Below are 13533 nucleotides of genomic sequence, written 5' to 3' on the forward strand. Positions count from 1 at the left end.
ATCAAAGATAACTAAGTAGGCAGGGGCCAATATTCCACAAATCTCTTCTACCTCTTAAACCTTTTATGGAAATCTCTTTATCTGTCACACCAGATACACTTTTTTCTCTACAACCCTCCCACCACCACCACCATTCCTGGAACCTCACCCTGGAGCAATGGGCTCCTCCCCTTCATTTCCTTTGACCAGCCAGAGGTGAGAAGACCCAGCCACGGCCTGATCCCCAGGGCCTGGGTTGGGTTCTGGTGCACCCTTTGTGCAAAGGAAGTGGCCTTGCTTGGTTCTTTTGCTTGATTCTTGTGTTGAATTGTAGGACATCAAGATTATCCTTTTCCAACAAGAAGGTCAAACCTTGGGGGCAAGCACCTCTATCTGCTAAACCATCCTCTCGGCCCATGTTTATCTTAAGTCTTTCTCATTTCATCACATTTATTAGTACTCATAGATATTGGTTAAGCCTTCAAGTCAGAAATAAGACTCAATTTTGAAGTTGTTTGTAAACCTACATAATAAGTGGCCATAAGATCACCTCTGTATCAGTATTCTATAGTCTTTTGTGGGTCATTGATAGGGTTGCTTGAGTTTCTGATCAGAGTTTTGACCCACAGTGTCTTAGTCAGCTTGGTCTGCTATAACAAATTATGACAGACTAAGTGACCTTTTTCTTTCTTTCTTTCTTTCCTTCCTTTTAAAATATTTATTTATTGTTATAAATAAGTACACTGTAGCTGTCTTCAGACACACCAGAAGAGGGAGTCAGATCTCATTATGGGTGGTTGTGAGCCACCATGTGGTTGCTGGGATTTGAACTCAGGACCTTTGGAAGAGCAGTCAGTGCTCTTACCCACTAAGCCATCTCGCCCGCCCCTAAGTGACCTTTTTCAAGTTCTGGAGACTGGAAGTCCAAATTAAAGGTAGCAACAAATTGAGTATCTGGTGAGAACCTCTTGGTGTACTGACTGCTACCACCCTACAATATCCTAAGATCTGGGGGTTGGGAGAGAGAAGCCTTTTCTATAAGGAGTGCTCAAGCCTGATGAACTAACCCAACCATAATTGGTTCACGAACGAACGCCCTTCCTCCAAATACCACCACGCTGGGAATTAGGGCTTCCAACATAAGAATTTTGAGGGACACAAAAAGTCTCACCGTCCTCACACACACAGATTGAGAACCCGTGTTCTAGCAAACATTGTACCGGCTAGTGTTGTGTCAACTTGACACAGCTGGAGTTATCACAGAGAAAGGAGCTTCAGTTGAGGAAATGCCTCCATGAGATCCAACTGTAAGGCATTTTTCTCAATTAGTGATCAAGGGGGAAAGGCCCCATGTGGGTGGGACCATCTCTGGACTGGTAGTCTTGGGTTCTATAAGAGAGCAGGCTGAGCAAGCCAGGGGAAGCAAGCCAGTAAGGAACATCCCTCCATGGCCTCTGCATCAGCTCCTGCTTCCTGACCTGCTTGAGTTCCAGTCCTGACTTCCTTTGGTGATGAACAGCAGTATGGAAGTGTAAACTGAATAAACCCTTTCCTCCCCAACTGCTTCTTGGTCATGATGTTTGTGCAGGAATAGAAACCCTGACTAAGACAAATATCCTGTTTATAATGTGCAAGAGTTTCATGCCTACATTCTCTTGTTTTGAAGGACTGTGTGCGGGAACATAGACTCTGTCATCCCCACGAACTGAAGAGGAAGACACACAAGGGTAATCAGGAGGGTGAGGGCTTGGACGTTGGCCACTGAAGTCCGGCTGGGGCCGAGAATTTCTTCCCTCCGGTCAGATGTCACCTGAGAGCTCAGTGAGTTGAAGAAGCTTAAGTCCCTTCCTCGTAGACTGGAGAAGAGCCCTGATAAGCAGTGTATGCCTCCAGCCAGAGCCACAAACAAACTGAGAGTAGATTCAAGGTCAGAAAGAAGGAAGTCACACTCCTGGGAGTGAAGATGGAGGCATCAGGAAGTCAGCTACTCGAGCAGCAAATCTTTCTCAGTGGACAGTTCAAGTTTTATTTTTATTTTTTTGTTTTTATTCATTCTCTTTCCACTCCCATAATTCCGGGAAGCTCCAGCCTGGTAGTCTTTAAAGGAATGTGTAAATTAAGATTTGTTTGTACTGTTTCGGGGAAATATCAAACAAACAAACAACTACAAAGGTAAGCTCTGTTTTCTTGGGATTCCTTTGTCTTCCCCTTGGGGAAGCTGCCTGAGTAGTTAGAAGATCCCTCCTCTTCCTCCTCCTCCTCCTCCTCCTCCTCAAGTTTTATTTATTATTATATCTAAGTACACTGTAGCTGTCTTCAGACACACCAGAAGAGGGCATCAGATCTCATTTCAGATGGTTCCACCATGTGGTTGCTGGGATTTGAACTCAGGACCTTTGGAAGAGCAGTCAGTGCTCTTAACCGCTGAGCCATCTCTCCAGCCCCCTTCTTCTTCTTTTTACCACAGAGATGGATACAGGATTTATGTCATCTGTAGGCATCTCGGGCAGGGCCCAGACATCACCCTCATCCCGAATGTTGAATATAGACCAAGCAAGGCATAGCAGTATAAGGAGCTAATGGGCTTTTATGTCAAAAGAGGCTATTTTTAACATGTCAGTCATTATTTTTAGTATGAATAAATATAGTACCGTACAGCAATTTAAAAATCTCTCTCATTTTACTTTTAGACGGATTGCCAGGAAAAGCTGTAATCTATATTTTGTTACTATGATGATATATTTTTTCACTGCTTGAAGCTGAGGCTCTGCCCATGCCAGGCAGGCTTTCTACCGTGCGTCTTCATCCTTTGATGGTCATTCTTTAGTGTCCCTGGCCTACCTCATCTCTCAGCAGTAGATGATAATTTGCTGCTCATTTTCTAAAGCATGACCTTTCTCTGTAACCCAGCTTTGACCTCTGGGTTCCCTGCCCTGGCCTCAGGAATGCAAGGATCACGGTGTGTACCAGCAGCACTGCTTTTCACTCGTTCAATCGAAAAACAATTATTATTAATTTTTTTTTTGTATTTTGCTTTGGTGACTTCCTCATCTCCTATTTTTCTCTTCTTCTTCTTCTTCTTCTTCTTCTTCTTCTTCTTCTTCTTCTTCTTCTTCTTCTTCTTCTTCTTCTTCTTCTTCTTCTTCTTCTTCTTCTTCTTCTCCTCCTCCTCCTCCTCCTCCTCCTCCTCCTCCTCCTCCTCCTCCTTCTCCTCCTCCTCCTCCTCCTCCTTCTTCTTCTTCTTCTTCTTCTTCTTCGAGACAGGGTTTCTCTGTGTAGCCCTTGCTGTCCTAGAACTCACTCTGTAGACCAGGCTGGCCTCAAACTCAGAAATCCGCCTGCCTCTGCCTCCCAAGTGCTGGGATTAAAGGCGTGTGCCACCACCATCCGGCCTCTTCATTTTTTTTTTTTTGTTAAGATTTTTTTCCTCAAAAATTTTTTTGCATACAATCTGCTTATATTTTCTCCAATTCTTCCCAGATTTCCCCACCTCCCTATCCAACCAATGTTGTTCTTTTTCTCTTTATTTAAAAGAAAAAAAAAAACAAGGACTGGAGAGATGGCTCAGCAGTTAAAAGCACTGACTGCTCTTCCAGGGGTCCTGAGTTCAGTTCCCAGCATCCACATGGTGGCTCACAACCATCTGTAATGGGAGCCGATGCCTTTTTCTGGTGTATCTGAAGACAGCTACAATGTGCTCACATACATGAAATAAATAAATAATTATTAAAAAGGAAGCAAACAAATTCATAAACAGAAAAACTCCCACAAAATAGAAATCAAAATAAATGATCAAAAGACCAATGAAACAGCCAGCCAGCCAAAGCAAAATGAAGTGAGACAAAATATCACTGAGTTAATTTTCTGTTGGTCAAACTACTTCCCAGCGTGGGGTTTGCCTTGAAGTGTAGGCAATACACTTAGTGAATTAATTATTGTTAATATTTCTCATCAGAGAAAACTGATTTTCCCTTTGGCAGCAGGTATAAATTGAAGATAACTTCTTTGTTGGGATGGGGCCTGTGTCCATATTCAGATTTATTTTTCTTTATATGTGTGTCTGTCTGTCTGAGTGTATGTTTGGGAACTTGTGGGGGGCGGAAGATCCCCTGGGGCCGCTTAACGTGGGTGCTGTGAACTGAAGTTGGGTCCTCTAGAAAAACAGGAATTGCTCTTAGAATTCTGAGCCATCTCCCTGCCCCTTTCTATTTCCTTTATATTTTCTCTCCATCTCTCCAAGCCTAAATACTCAGTATTTTGCTACAAATAATGGTTCCAAATCTCCTCCTCCAAAGAAATTCTGATTCAATTGATCAAATTAGGATCTAGGTTTTCTTGCTGTGTGTGTGTGTGTGTGTGTGTTATGTGTTGTATGTGTGGTGTGTGTGTATTGTGTATGTGATGTGTGTGGTGTGTGTATGTGTGTGTACGTATAGTATGTGTACGTGTTGTCTATGTGTGAGTGTGTGAGTGAGAGTGTATGAATGTGGGTATGTATAGTGTGTATATGTTGTGTATGAGTGAGTGAGTGAGTGTATGTGGTGTGCATATGAGTGTGAGTGTCTGGTGTGTGTGTGTGTAGTGTGTGTGAGTGTGTGTGGTGTTTGTATCTGTATGTCTGTATGTGTGGTGTGTGTGTGTCTATGTCTGTATATGTGTGTGTGAGTGTATGTATGTGTAGTGTGGTGTTTATGTCTGTATGTGGTGTGTGTGTGTATCTATGTATATGTGTGTGATGTGTGTGTGTCTATGTCTGTATGTGGTGTGTATGTGGTGTATGTGTGATGTGGTGTGTATGTGTGTGATGTATGTATGTCTATGTCTGAATATGTGTATGATGTGGTGTGTGTGTTTGTGTGTGAGATGTGTGATGTGTGTGTGTCTATGTCTGTAATATGTGTGTGATGTGTGTGCATGTGTGTGTGTGATGTGTGTGTGTCTATGTCTGTAATATGTGTGTGATGTGGTGTGTGTGAGATGTGTGATGTGTGTGTGTCTATGTCTGAATATGTGTATGATGTGGTGTGTGTGTGTGTGATGTGTGTGTGTCTATGTCTGTAATATGTGTGTGATGTGTGTGTGTGTTGCCCTTGTGTTCCCCATGCACTGTTAACTTTTTCTTCCTAAGTCAGCATCTTGCATCTTGCATCTTGCATCTTGCTATGTAGCCCAGGCTGGCCTCAACGCCTCCTGAGCTGGGGTTAAGAACAGGAGTGCTGTCCCATGTGCAGACTGTCCTGTTCCCGTCTTCCTTGTTGATTTATTTATTTATTTACTGACAGGCACTCACTGTGTAGCTCTGGCTAGCCTGTAACTCTCTGTGGAACACATTGGCTTCCATCTCAGAGATTCTCCTGCCTCTGCTTTCCAAGAGCTGGGTTTTTGTTTGTTTGTTTTGTTTATTTGTTTTTGTTTTGACATATAGCTCAGTGATAGAAAAATCACCCTAGCAAGTGCAGGGCCCTGGATTGATTCCACACAGAGTATCATGAAAAGAACAGGACAACAGCACGACAAACAAAACCTGTCTGTAGGTGATTCTTGTGAGCAGCTGGGCGGCCATTTCTACGCTATCTGTTGACAGCATCTACTTGGACAGCCTCTAACAAGCTCTCAGACTTAATTGCACCACCTGCTCCCCACCCTGCCTCCTCCTCCAGTTCCCTCCTATTCCCTGGTGGAATGAGTCATTGGCTGTTTCTCTCTGTTCCAAACCTAAACCACAGATGAACTCTTGTCTTCAAACTCTCTCCAGAATCTGTCAGTCTGTCTCCACCGCCGCTGATGCTCACTGAGCCAGAGCTCTGTCTGGAGCTGCTGTCTCTTCCGCGCCAACTGCAGGAACAGCCAGTTGATCTCGCTCCGCCTTAGCCCTGGTCCAGTCTTCACAATACTTAAAACAGACCACACCATAGCAGCTTGGAATCTTCTCCTGCCTTCACTCACTCAGAACAAATCTCAAAGGCCCCACAGTGGCCCAGAGGACCACACCATCCGTCCCCAGGTACACATCGGCTCATCTCTCTTTCACCCTTGGCTCTGCGGTTGGTTACACTGTCTCTGGACTTCCTGCGGCTCTGGAGCCTTTTCCGGTTAACTTGACTGTACAGTAGAGTAAGCGGCTGAGCTAGAGCTCCAGTCCACCTCTGAGTCTAATCTACTGTTTTTATTACTGAACTTTGTGACCTTTATCCACTGAGTGGCATTCATTCACTCACAAAGCTCTGCTGCTGGAGAGATGCTTCCGTGGTTCCGAGTGCTTGCTATTCTTCCAGAGAGGCGAGGTTCGATGTCCAGCAGCCAGGTCAGGCAGCTCACAACCGCCTGTAACTCCACCTCCAGGGGAGCTGAGTCATTCTTCTGGCCTCCTTGGGGACCTGCTTACATGTAGTACACTCTACACAGACACATCAAATAAAAATATAAATACATCTAAAAAATAAGGAGGATACAGCAACTGATAATCCAGAGGCCTTGGTTCTGTGGCGTGCATATTCTAATTAGGGATGAAAACAACAAATAAACTCAAAGAATCGTATATCCAATAATGATACATACTGTTGAGAAAAAAAAATAAAGACAAGAGAAAGTAAGGGCAGAGCAGATATGTTAATTGGATGGTGGCTAGGAAGGCTTTGAGCAGAGACCTGAATGGGGGCAGGAGTGGTGGTGGTGGTGGTGGTGGGTGAAGGGGAGGTGGGAGAGTGAACTGTAGGGACAGAGGAGAAACAGCAAGTCTGAAGGAGCCAAAGGGATTCACATCTTCTGAAAGACTTCTCTCTGACTCTGACTCTGACTCTGACTCTGTCTCTGTCTCTGTCTCTGTCTCTGTCTCTGTCTCTGTCTCTGTCTCTGTCTCTGTCTGTCTCTCTTTCTCTCTCTACTTTCTCTTCTGAAACAGTTTCTTATATGATGTGACCCAAGGTAGCCTTAAACTTGTCATCTTCCTGTCTCAGCCTCAAGCGTACTAGCCAAAGGTTATGTGCTGCCTCCTTCTGGCCCAATGTAAATTATTTTCCCTTGTGAGCACAAGCATACTGGACACTCTCTATACAACAGTGGCCCCTTGTGTTTTTGGAAATGGTATGACCAGGTTGCTTGTGCTCAGGTGTGCTTGTGATTTGACAGCTGGTAGGAGTGGAAACGTGTGAGGAGAGCAACATCTCTTTGGTCTGTGGGAGAATACGCCGCTGAGTGTCTAGGATGTGGGCTCTGGGGTTGGAAGCATACGTAAAATCCCAGCCCTGCTGTGTGTCTCGTTTGTGTGATCTAGGAGGATTTTCTTCTTTATGAAGACTTTAGTGGGGGTGTGTGTGCACAGCAGAGCAGGTGTCTGTGGGGGCTGGAGGGTGCAGATCTGCTGGAGCCAGAGATGCAGGCACCAGATCAGGCGCTGAGAGCAAGCTCAAGTCTCTTCATTACAGGCCTTCTCTCCAGCCCAGGATTCCATTCAGCCAGTTACACATCTGTTTTGTGTTCTGTTTGGTTGCTCCTATCACTTGTTAATTATGGTCAAAATCACCCTTACATATGTGTAATTACCTCATGGGAACCACTGTGAGGATTAATTGAGTACTCTTTAAATGTTATAGTTATTATTATTAGACTTGTCATTATTAGTATGAAGAAGGGATTGGCAAGTGATGAGCTGTAGTTAAAGCCTAGGCGCATCCCTCCCTCTTCAAAGCCTTTGTAAATAAATCCTTTTCTTTTTGTCCCCACCCCCCTCTTTTGTTTGAGTTTTTGCCTGCTTATAGTTATGCTCACCAAGTACATGCCTGGTGCCCACAGAGGCCAGAAGAGGGCACAGGATCCCTTGGTACTGGAATTACAGCCACTTGTGAGCCACCATGTGAGTCCTGGGAGTCTAAGCTAGGTTCTCACCAAGAGCAGCAAGTACTCTTAACCACTGGACCATCTCTCCAGGTCTCAGCTTCTCTGTTTTATTGTTGTTCTTTGTTTTGTTTTGTTTTGTTTTGTTTTGTTTTTTTTGAAATAGGATCTCTGTGTAGTCCAGGCTGTCCTGGAACTCATTATATAGACCAGTCTGACCTCAAACTCAGAGATCTGCATCCCTCACCTCCTGAGTGCTGGAAAAGGTGTGGACCACCTCGCTTGGCTGACTTCTCTGTTTTTAAACCAGAAATTCAGGGTGTGGGCTATAGCTCTGTGGTAGAAAGCTTGCCTGGTGTAAATGAAGCTCTCTCTCTCTCTCTCTCTCTCTCTCACACACACACACACACACAAAGTGTTTTAAAAATAAAATCTTGGGGCTGGTGAGATGGCTCAGCGGGTAAGAGTCTGACTGCTCTTCCAGAGGTCCTGAGTTCAAATCCCAGCAACCACATGATGACTCACAACCACCCGTAATGAGATCTGATGCCCTCTTCTGGTGCATCTGAAGTCAGCTACAGTGTACTTATTTATAATAATAAATAAATCTTTGGGCCAGAGCAAGTGGGGCCGACCAGAGGGAGCAGGGTTGACCAGAGCCAGCAGAGGTCCTAAAAATTTAATTCCCAGCAACCACATGAAGGCTCACATCCATCTGTACAGCCACAGTGTACTCACATACATTAAATAAATAATTCTTTAAAAAAAAATAAAATCTTGGAAATGTTTCATTTAAAAAGCTTTTGCTGTGTGTGTGACTGTGTGTGTGTGTGTGTGTGTGAGTGTGTGAGTGTGTGTGTGAGTGTGTGTGTGTATGTGTGTGTGTGTGTTACATATGGAAGTCAGAGGACAGCTTCTGGGACTTGGGACTACTTCTACCATGTGGACTATGGGGATTGAATGTGGGTTGTCAGGTGTGGTGGTAAGCAATTTTACCTGCTAAGCCAACTCACTAGCCCAACTGAGTACAAGCTTTCAGGTTTTGGGCAGGGGTGTCATCCTGGGACACTGGGGAACCTTCTTTGATGTAGATAACAATCAACAAAGGCTGCTGCTCACTGCAATCAATCTCAGGCAGGACTGTATGTAAATATGCAGATAAGATTTAACATAATGAAGACAGGGTCTGCAGAGTTCAGGTTGCCATGGACTTCACTATGTAGCCCAGGCTAGCCTTGAACTGCTGATCTTATTTCTCAAGTTTGGGGAGCCAGTCATACCTTGTGATAGTTTGAATGCAATTGGCCTCCATGAGTTTGTACACCTGAGTGCTTAGTCACTAGGGAAGTACAACTCCTTCAGAAGGCTCAGGTGTGGCCTTGTTGGAAGAAGTATGTCACTGGGGTGGACTTTGAGGTTTCTTTAAAAAAAAAAAAAAGATTTATTTATTTATTTTATGTATATGAGTACACTGTAGCTGACTTCAGATGCACCAGAAGAGGGCATCAGATCTCATTACGGGTGGTTGTGAGCCACCATGTGGTTGCTGGGATTTGAACTCAGGACCTTCGGAAGAGCAGTCAGTGCTCTTACCTGCTGAGCCATCTCACCAGACTTTGAGGTTTCAAAAAGTCCATGTCAGACCTAGTCTCTCTTTCTTCCTTCCTCCCTCCCTCCCTCCCTCCCTCCCTCCCTCCCTCTCTCCCTCCCTCCCTCCTTCCTCCCTCCCTCCTTCCTTTCCCCTCCCTCTCTACCTCTCTTTCTCCCTTCCTCTTTCCTTCCCTCCCCCTCTCCCTTCCTTCCCCTCCCTTTCTCCCTCCCTCGCTCTGTGTCTTTCCCTCTCTCCCCTCCCTCCCTCCCTCCCTCCCTCCCTCCCTCCCTCCCTCCGTGGCTCCCCCCTCCCCCATCCCCACCCTGCTGCCTGAGGATCAAGATACAATGTCCTCCCTACTGCTCTTCTGCTCCCCACAGTGATATCCAAGGACTCGCTCTCTGCAACTGTAAGCAAACTTGCAACTAAGTTCTAAGAGTTTCCTTGTCATGGTGTCTCTTCCCATCAAGAAATCAGCAACTAAAACACAGCTGAAATGACTTAACATAACTTTAAAAACGTAAAAGTTCACTTATTTTATGGGTATGAGGGCTTTGCCTGCAGGTATGTGTGTGTGTGCCTGATGGCTACAGAGGTAATACACAGTACAGACATTGGCGCCTCTGGAACTGTAGTTACACATGGTTACAAGTCACCCTTGGGTGCTGGGAACTGAACCTGGGTCCTCTGCAAGAACAACAAGCATTGTTAACTGCTGAGCTCTCTCTTCAGCCTCTGATTTAACATACTTTTAAGAAAAGGAGAGGAAAAAAATATGCTTCCATCTAAATTGACTTATTTTAGAAAACAAAACAAAACAAGACAAAAACCCTAGGCATTTCGAGAGCCATCTGGGAGAGCCAAAGGAGATGCTCATCTCTCAGCCTTTCCAGTGTTCGTCCTCTTGGCTGTCCACCAAAGAGAGCAGGACGGGACATCAACCAGCAGAAAGCTGAGGTTTAAGTGTCCCATAGCTGTGATCAATCCTCTGCGTTATTTGTTTTGGAAAGACTAAAATCTGAAACGTTTCGCATTAGAGCACGTTGCTGCGATTTCCTTCTCTCCCCCACCCCCTTCTTTTCATGGGGAGGTGGGAGATTTTATTTTAGTTAAATGTTTTTGTTTTTAAAACTATGGATGGAGGAAAAGAAAATGCTTTGCTGGCGCACAGCAGACTTTCCCATAAAACTGTCTTTGGCCATGAACTAAACACAACAGACGTTGTGCCAAGAGGGGCTTATGCCTTTCCTTTATTTCTCCTGCAAAGGAAAAAAAAAAAAAAAAAAAAAAACCAAAAAACAAAACCCAAGCACAGGATCAAAATTAAGCCCGAATGAAAACCACATTTCCAACCCCACCAAGGCTTCTATCCTACCTCTCTCTAGAGTCACTTAAAGCGTTGCTTTTATAACAATCACAAGCTGGGCAGTGGTGGCACATGTCTGTAATCCCAGCAGGTGGGAGGCAGAGGCAGGCAGATCTCTGGGAGTTCAAAGACAGCCTGGTCTACAGAGTAACTACCAGGACAGCCAGGGCTACACAAAAAAGGAAACACTGTCTCAACAAAACAAAAACAAACAAAAAAACCCAAAATCAAACAAAACACCAAACCCACCTTAAATAGCCAAGTTATGGGTCTTTTCACTGTGCTTCCAGAGCAGTGAGCAAGAACTCTGTGAGATGAGATCACTACCGTGTTGAGCAGGCGCAGTAAAACCACCTAATTTGACTGGTAGTTCCCAGGCAGCCCCATGAGCCACAGCTGCTGAAAGCTGCTGTCTGGCAGGTACTTGACTACTCTGGTGACTTCTACGCTGGTAACTTGTGCAGCACGAAGGTCCACTGGCTGGCAGTTTCAGCTCTAGTCATTGAAACCAGAGACTTGGAAAACTGGACACAAGAAAGCCACTGCATTGGCTGGGACAATCCTCTGTCCAGACAAATCCCATAAAGTGAATTACATGACTTTTTCTGGAGAGATATCAAGAAACATTTGTTCAGCCCAGATACAACAGTGACAGGCATAAACAAGCTATTCCACTCACCCCCCCGGCTGGTGAACCCATGAACTTACTGGGGTCACATACGAGAGTATGAGTTACTCGTGGGTGCACGGGTGACTCAGTAGGAAGTTCCACCCCAGCAGGTGTGGCAACACAGAAAGCTTTGTCACCAAGTTTCACCCAAAATGGGCTTTCCAGGGTGTATTCTACCCACCTTCCCCCACACAGAGTTCCGGGGCAGGGTAGAAGTGGGGGATGGGACTTCCGCTGACCTCCTACCCTTGCTCCCATCAAAGAAAGTCCTTAGCTCTGTCCTCATTACCCTGAATTAGCTGTCATTACGTTCTGCTTGTTTTCTTGGCATGACTGTGGGTCTGAGGTCCCCTATAAGTCACCACAGCCATTTTTGCTCCATAGCTACAGGTGGGAACATTCTTTTCTACCTGAGATAAAAGAGCTGTGCTGGTGGGATTTAAGGAAGACAGCCAACACTTTGCCAGAAGTTGCAATTTAAAATTCAGACATATTCTCTCCACCTTTAGGCTTGAATTTCAATTCCTTTATTCTAGAAAATGAAGGGTTTTGGATATATTATAGGAAATAATATTTACATTCATGTGGTTACATATCATCTACATTGTGAATATTCCCATTATATTTAAACTTCATGGGGATTAGGAAAAGATTTCCTAGGTATAAAAATAATAGGAGTAAGGTTAGTAAGCAAAATCATGAATACACTTCATTTCATAAAAATGTAATACTTCTCTACAGCAAGAGAAACTATAAATAAGTCCAAGTCAGATGATACATGGGAAAGTACTTATAACATGAATAAAAGGTTAAAATGCTTGCCAATGAGGAACTGGCACATAGCAATCAGGAAAAAAAAAATAGATGCTACTATTTCACTGTGCAAGCGCACAAGCCTGGTGTGGCGCTGTGCGTCTGGAATTCTGTAAAAGATGTCTTGCCATTGTGAGGCGCTGGGCAGATCATTATTTGTTTAATATACAAGGTATCTGAGCCCCTCTCTGCCTGACTGGATCACATACGTCTAATTGTAGAAGAGTAAACCACAAAGTACTAGAGAAAAGGGCCCCAGAGGAGCATCTGTACATGCTTGGAGTGGGCAGAGATGACGTCAGCAGGTCTTATAAAAAGTACCAGCCATTTGTGACGGCACTAAAGGTCTTAAAACTTCTGTTAATGCAGCAATACTGTTATGAGAGTGAAAAAGAGGAACTTGCAGAGTGGACGGAGATATTTCCATACCGTTCAACGTAGTGGGTATGAAAATAAGCAGACCTGAGCAGATGGGGAGAGTCATATCAAAACCACAAAGGGAGGACTAAATAACGGGTCCGTGCAAGCACAGAGAATATGCCTGTCACCAGAATAGCTAGAATCTTAAGGTCTGAGAGCACCAAGTGTTGACACAGAGCCACTGCAACTTCCACACCTTGCAGATGCAGAAACTGTTAAAGTCACTTTGGACAGTTGACAATATCTATGAAAGCTAAACATGTGGGGCCCAATCATTCCACTTCTAAGAAACTCTCAGAAGTAGTGGGCATTTATTTCCCAAAAGATACTTTATAGGGAAAATACTAATGGGAAACCACCCAAGTGCTCACCATGGGGTGAGTGAGCCATGACATCTTCACACGGAACAACCCACAGCCGCATCTAACGCATGAGGGACTGTTATAAAAAGGACTTAGTGGTGAGGATACTGGGTAACGCCATGCTAGAGCGCCGACCTAGTGTGGCCACGGCCCTGGGTTCTACTCCTAGCGCTGAAATTTAGGGAAAAGAAAGAGTTCGTTCATTCCAACCCCATTTATAAGACATTTTTAAAAGTTAAAAAATATTATTTTTCACGTTTGTAATATTATAAATCACCTGTTCTGAAAACTGTGTTTAGCAAATGGAAATATGTATCAAGATTTCCAAACGCCAATTGGGTACACACCTTTTACTCTCAGCACTCAGGAGGCAGAGGCAGAGGAATCCAAGTTTGAGGCCAGCCTGGTCTACAAAATACAAGAGTTCCAGGATGGCTAAGGTTGCCCTGTAAGTTGTGGTTGTCCATGCTTAAGGGAGAATTATAGATACTCAACAGAT

Source organism: Mus musculus, chromosome 17 (genome assembly GCF_000001635.26).
Source record: "Mus musculus strain C57BL/6J chromosome 17, GRCm38.p6 C57BL/6J".
In the NCBI taxonomy this organism is placed as follows: Eukaryota; Metazoa; Chordata; class Mammalia; order Rodentia; family Muridae; genus Mus; species Mus musculus.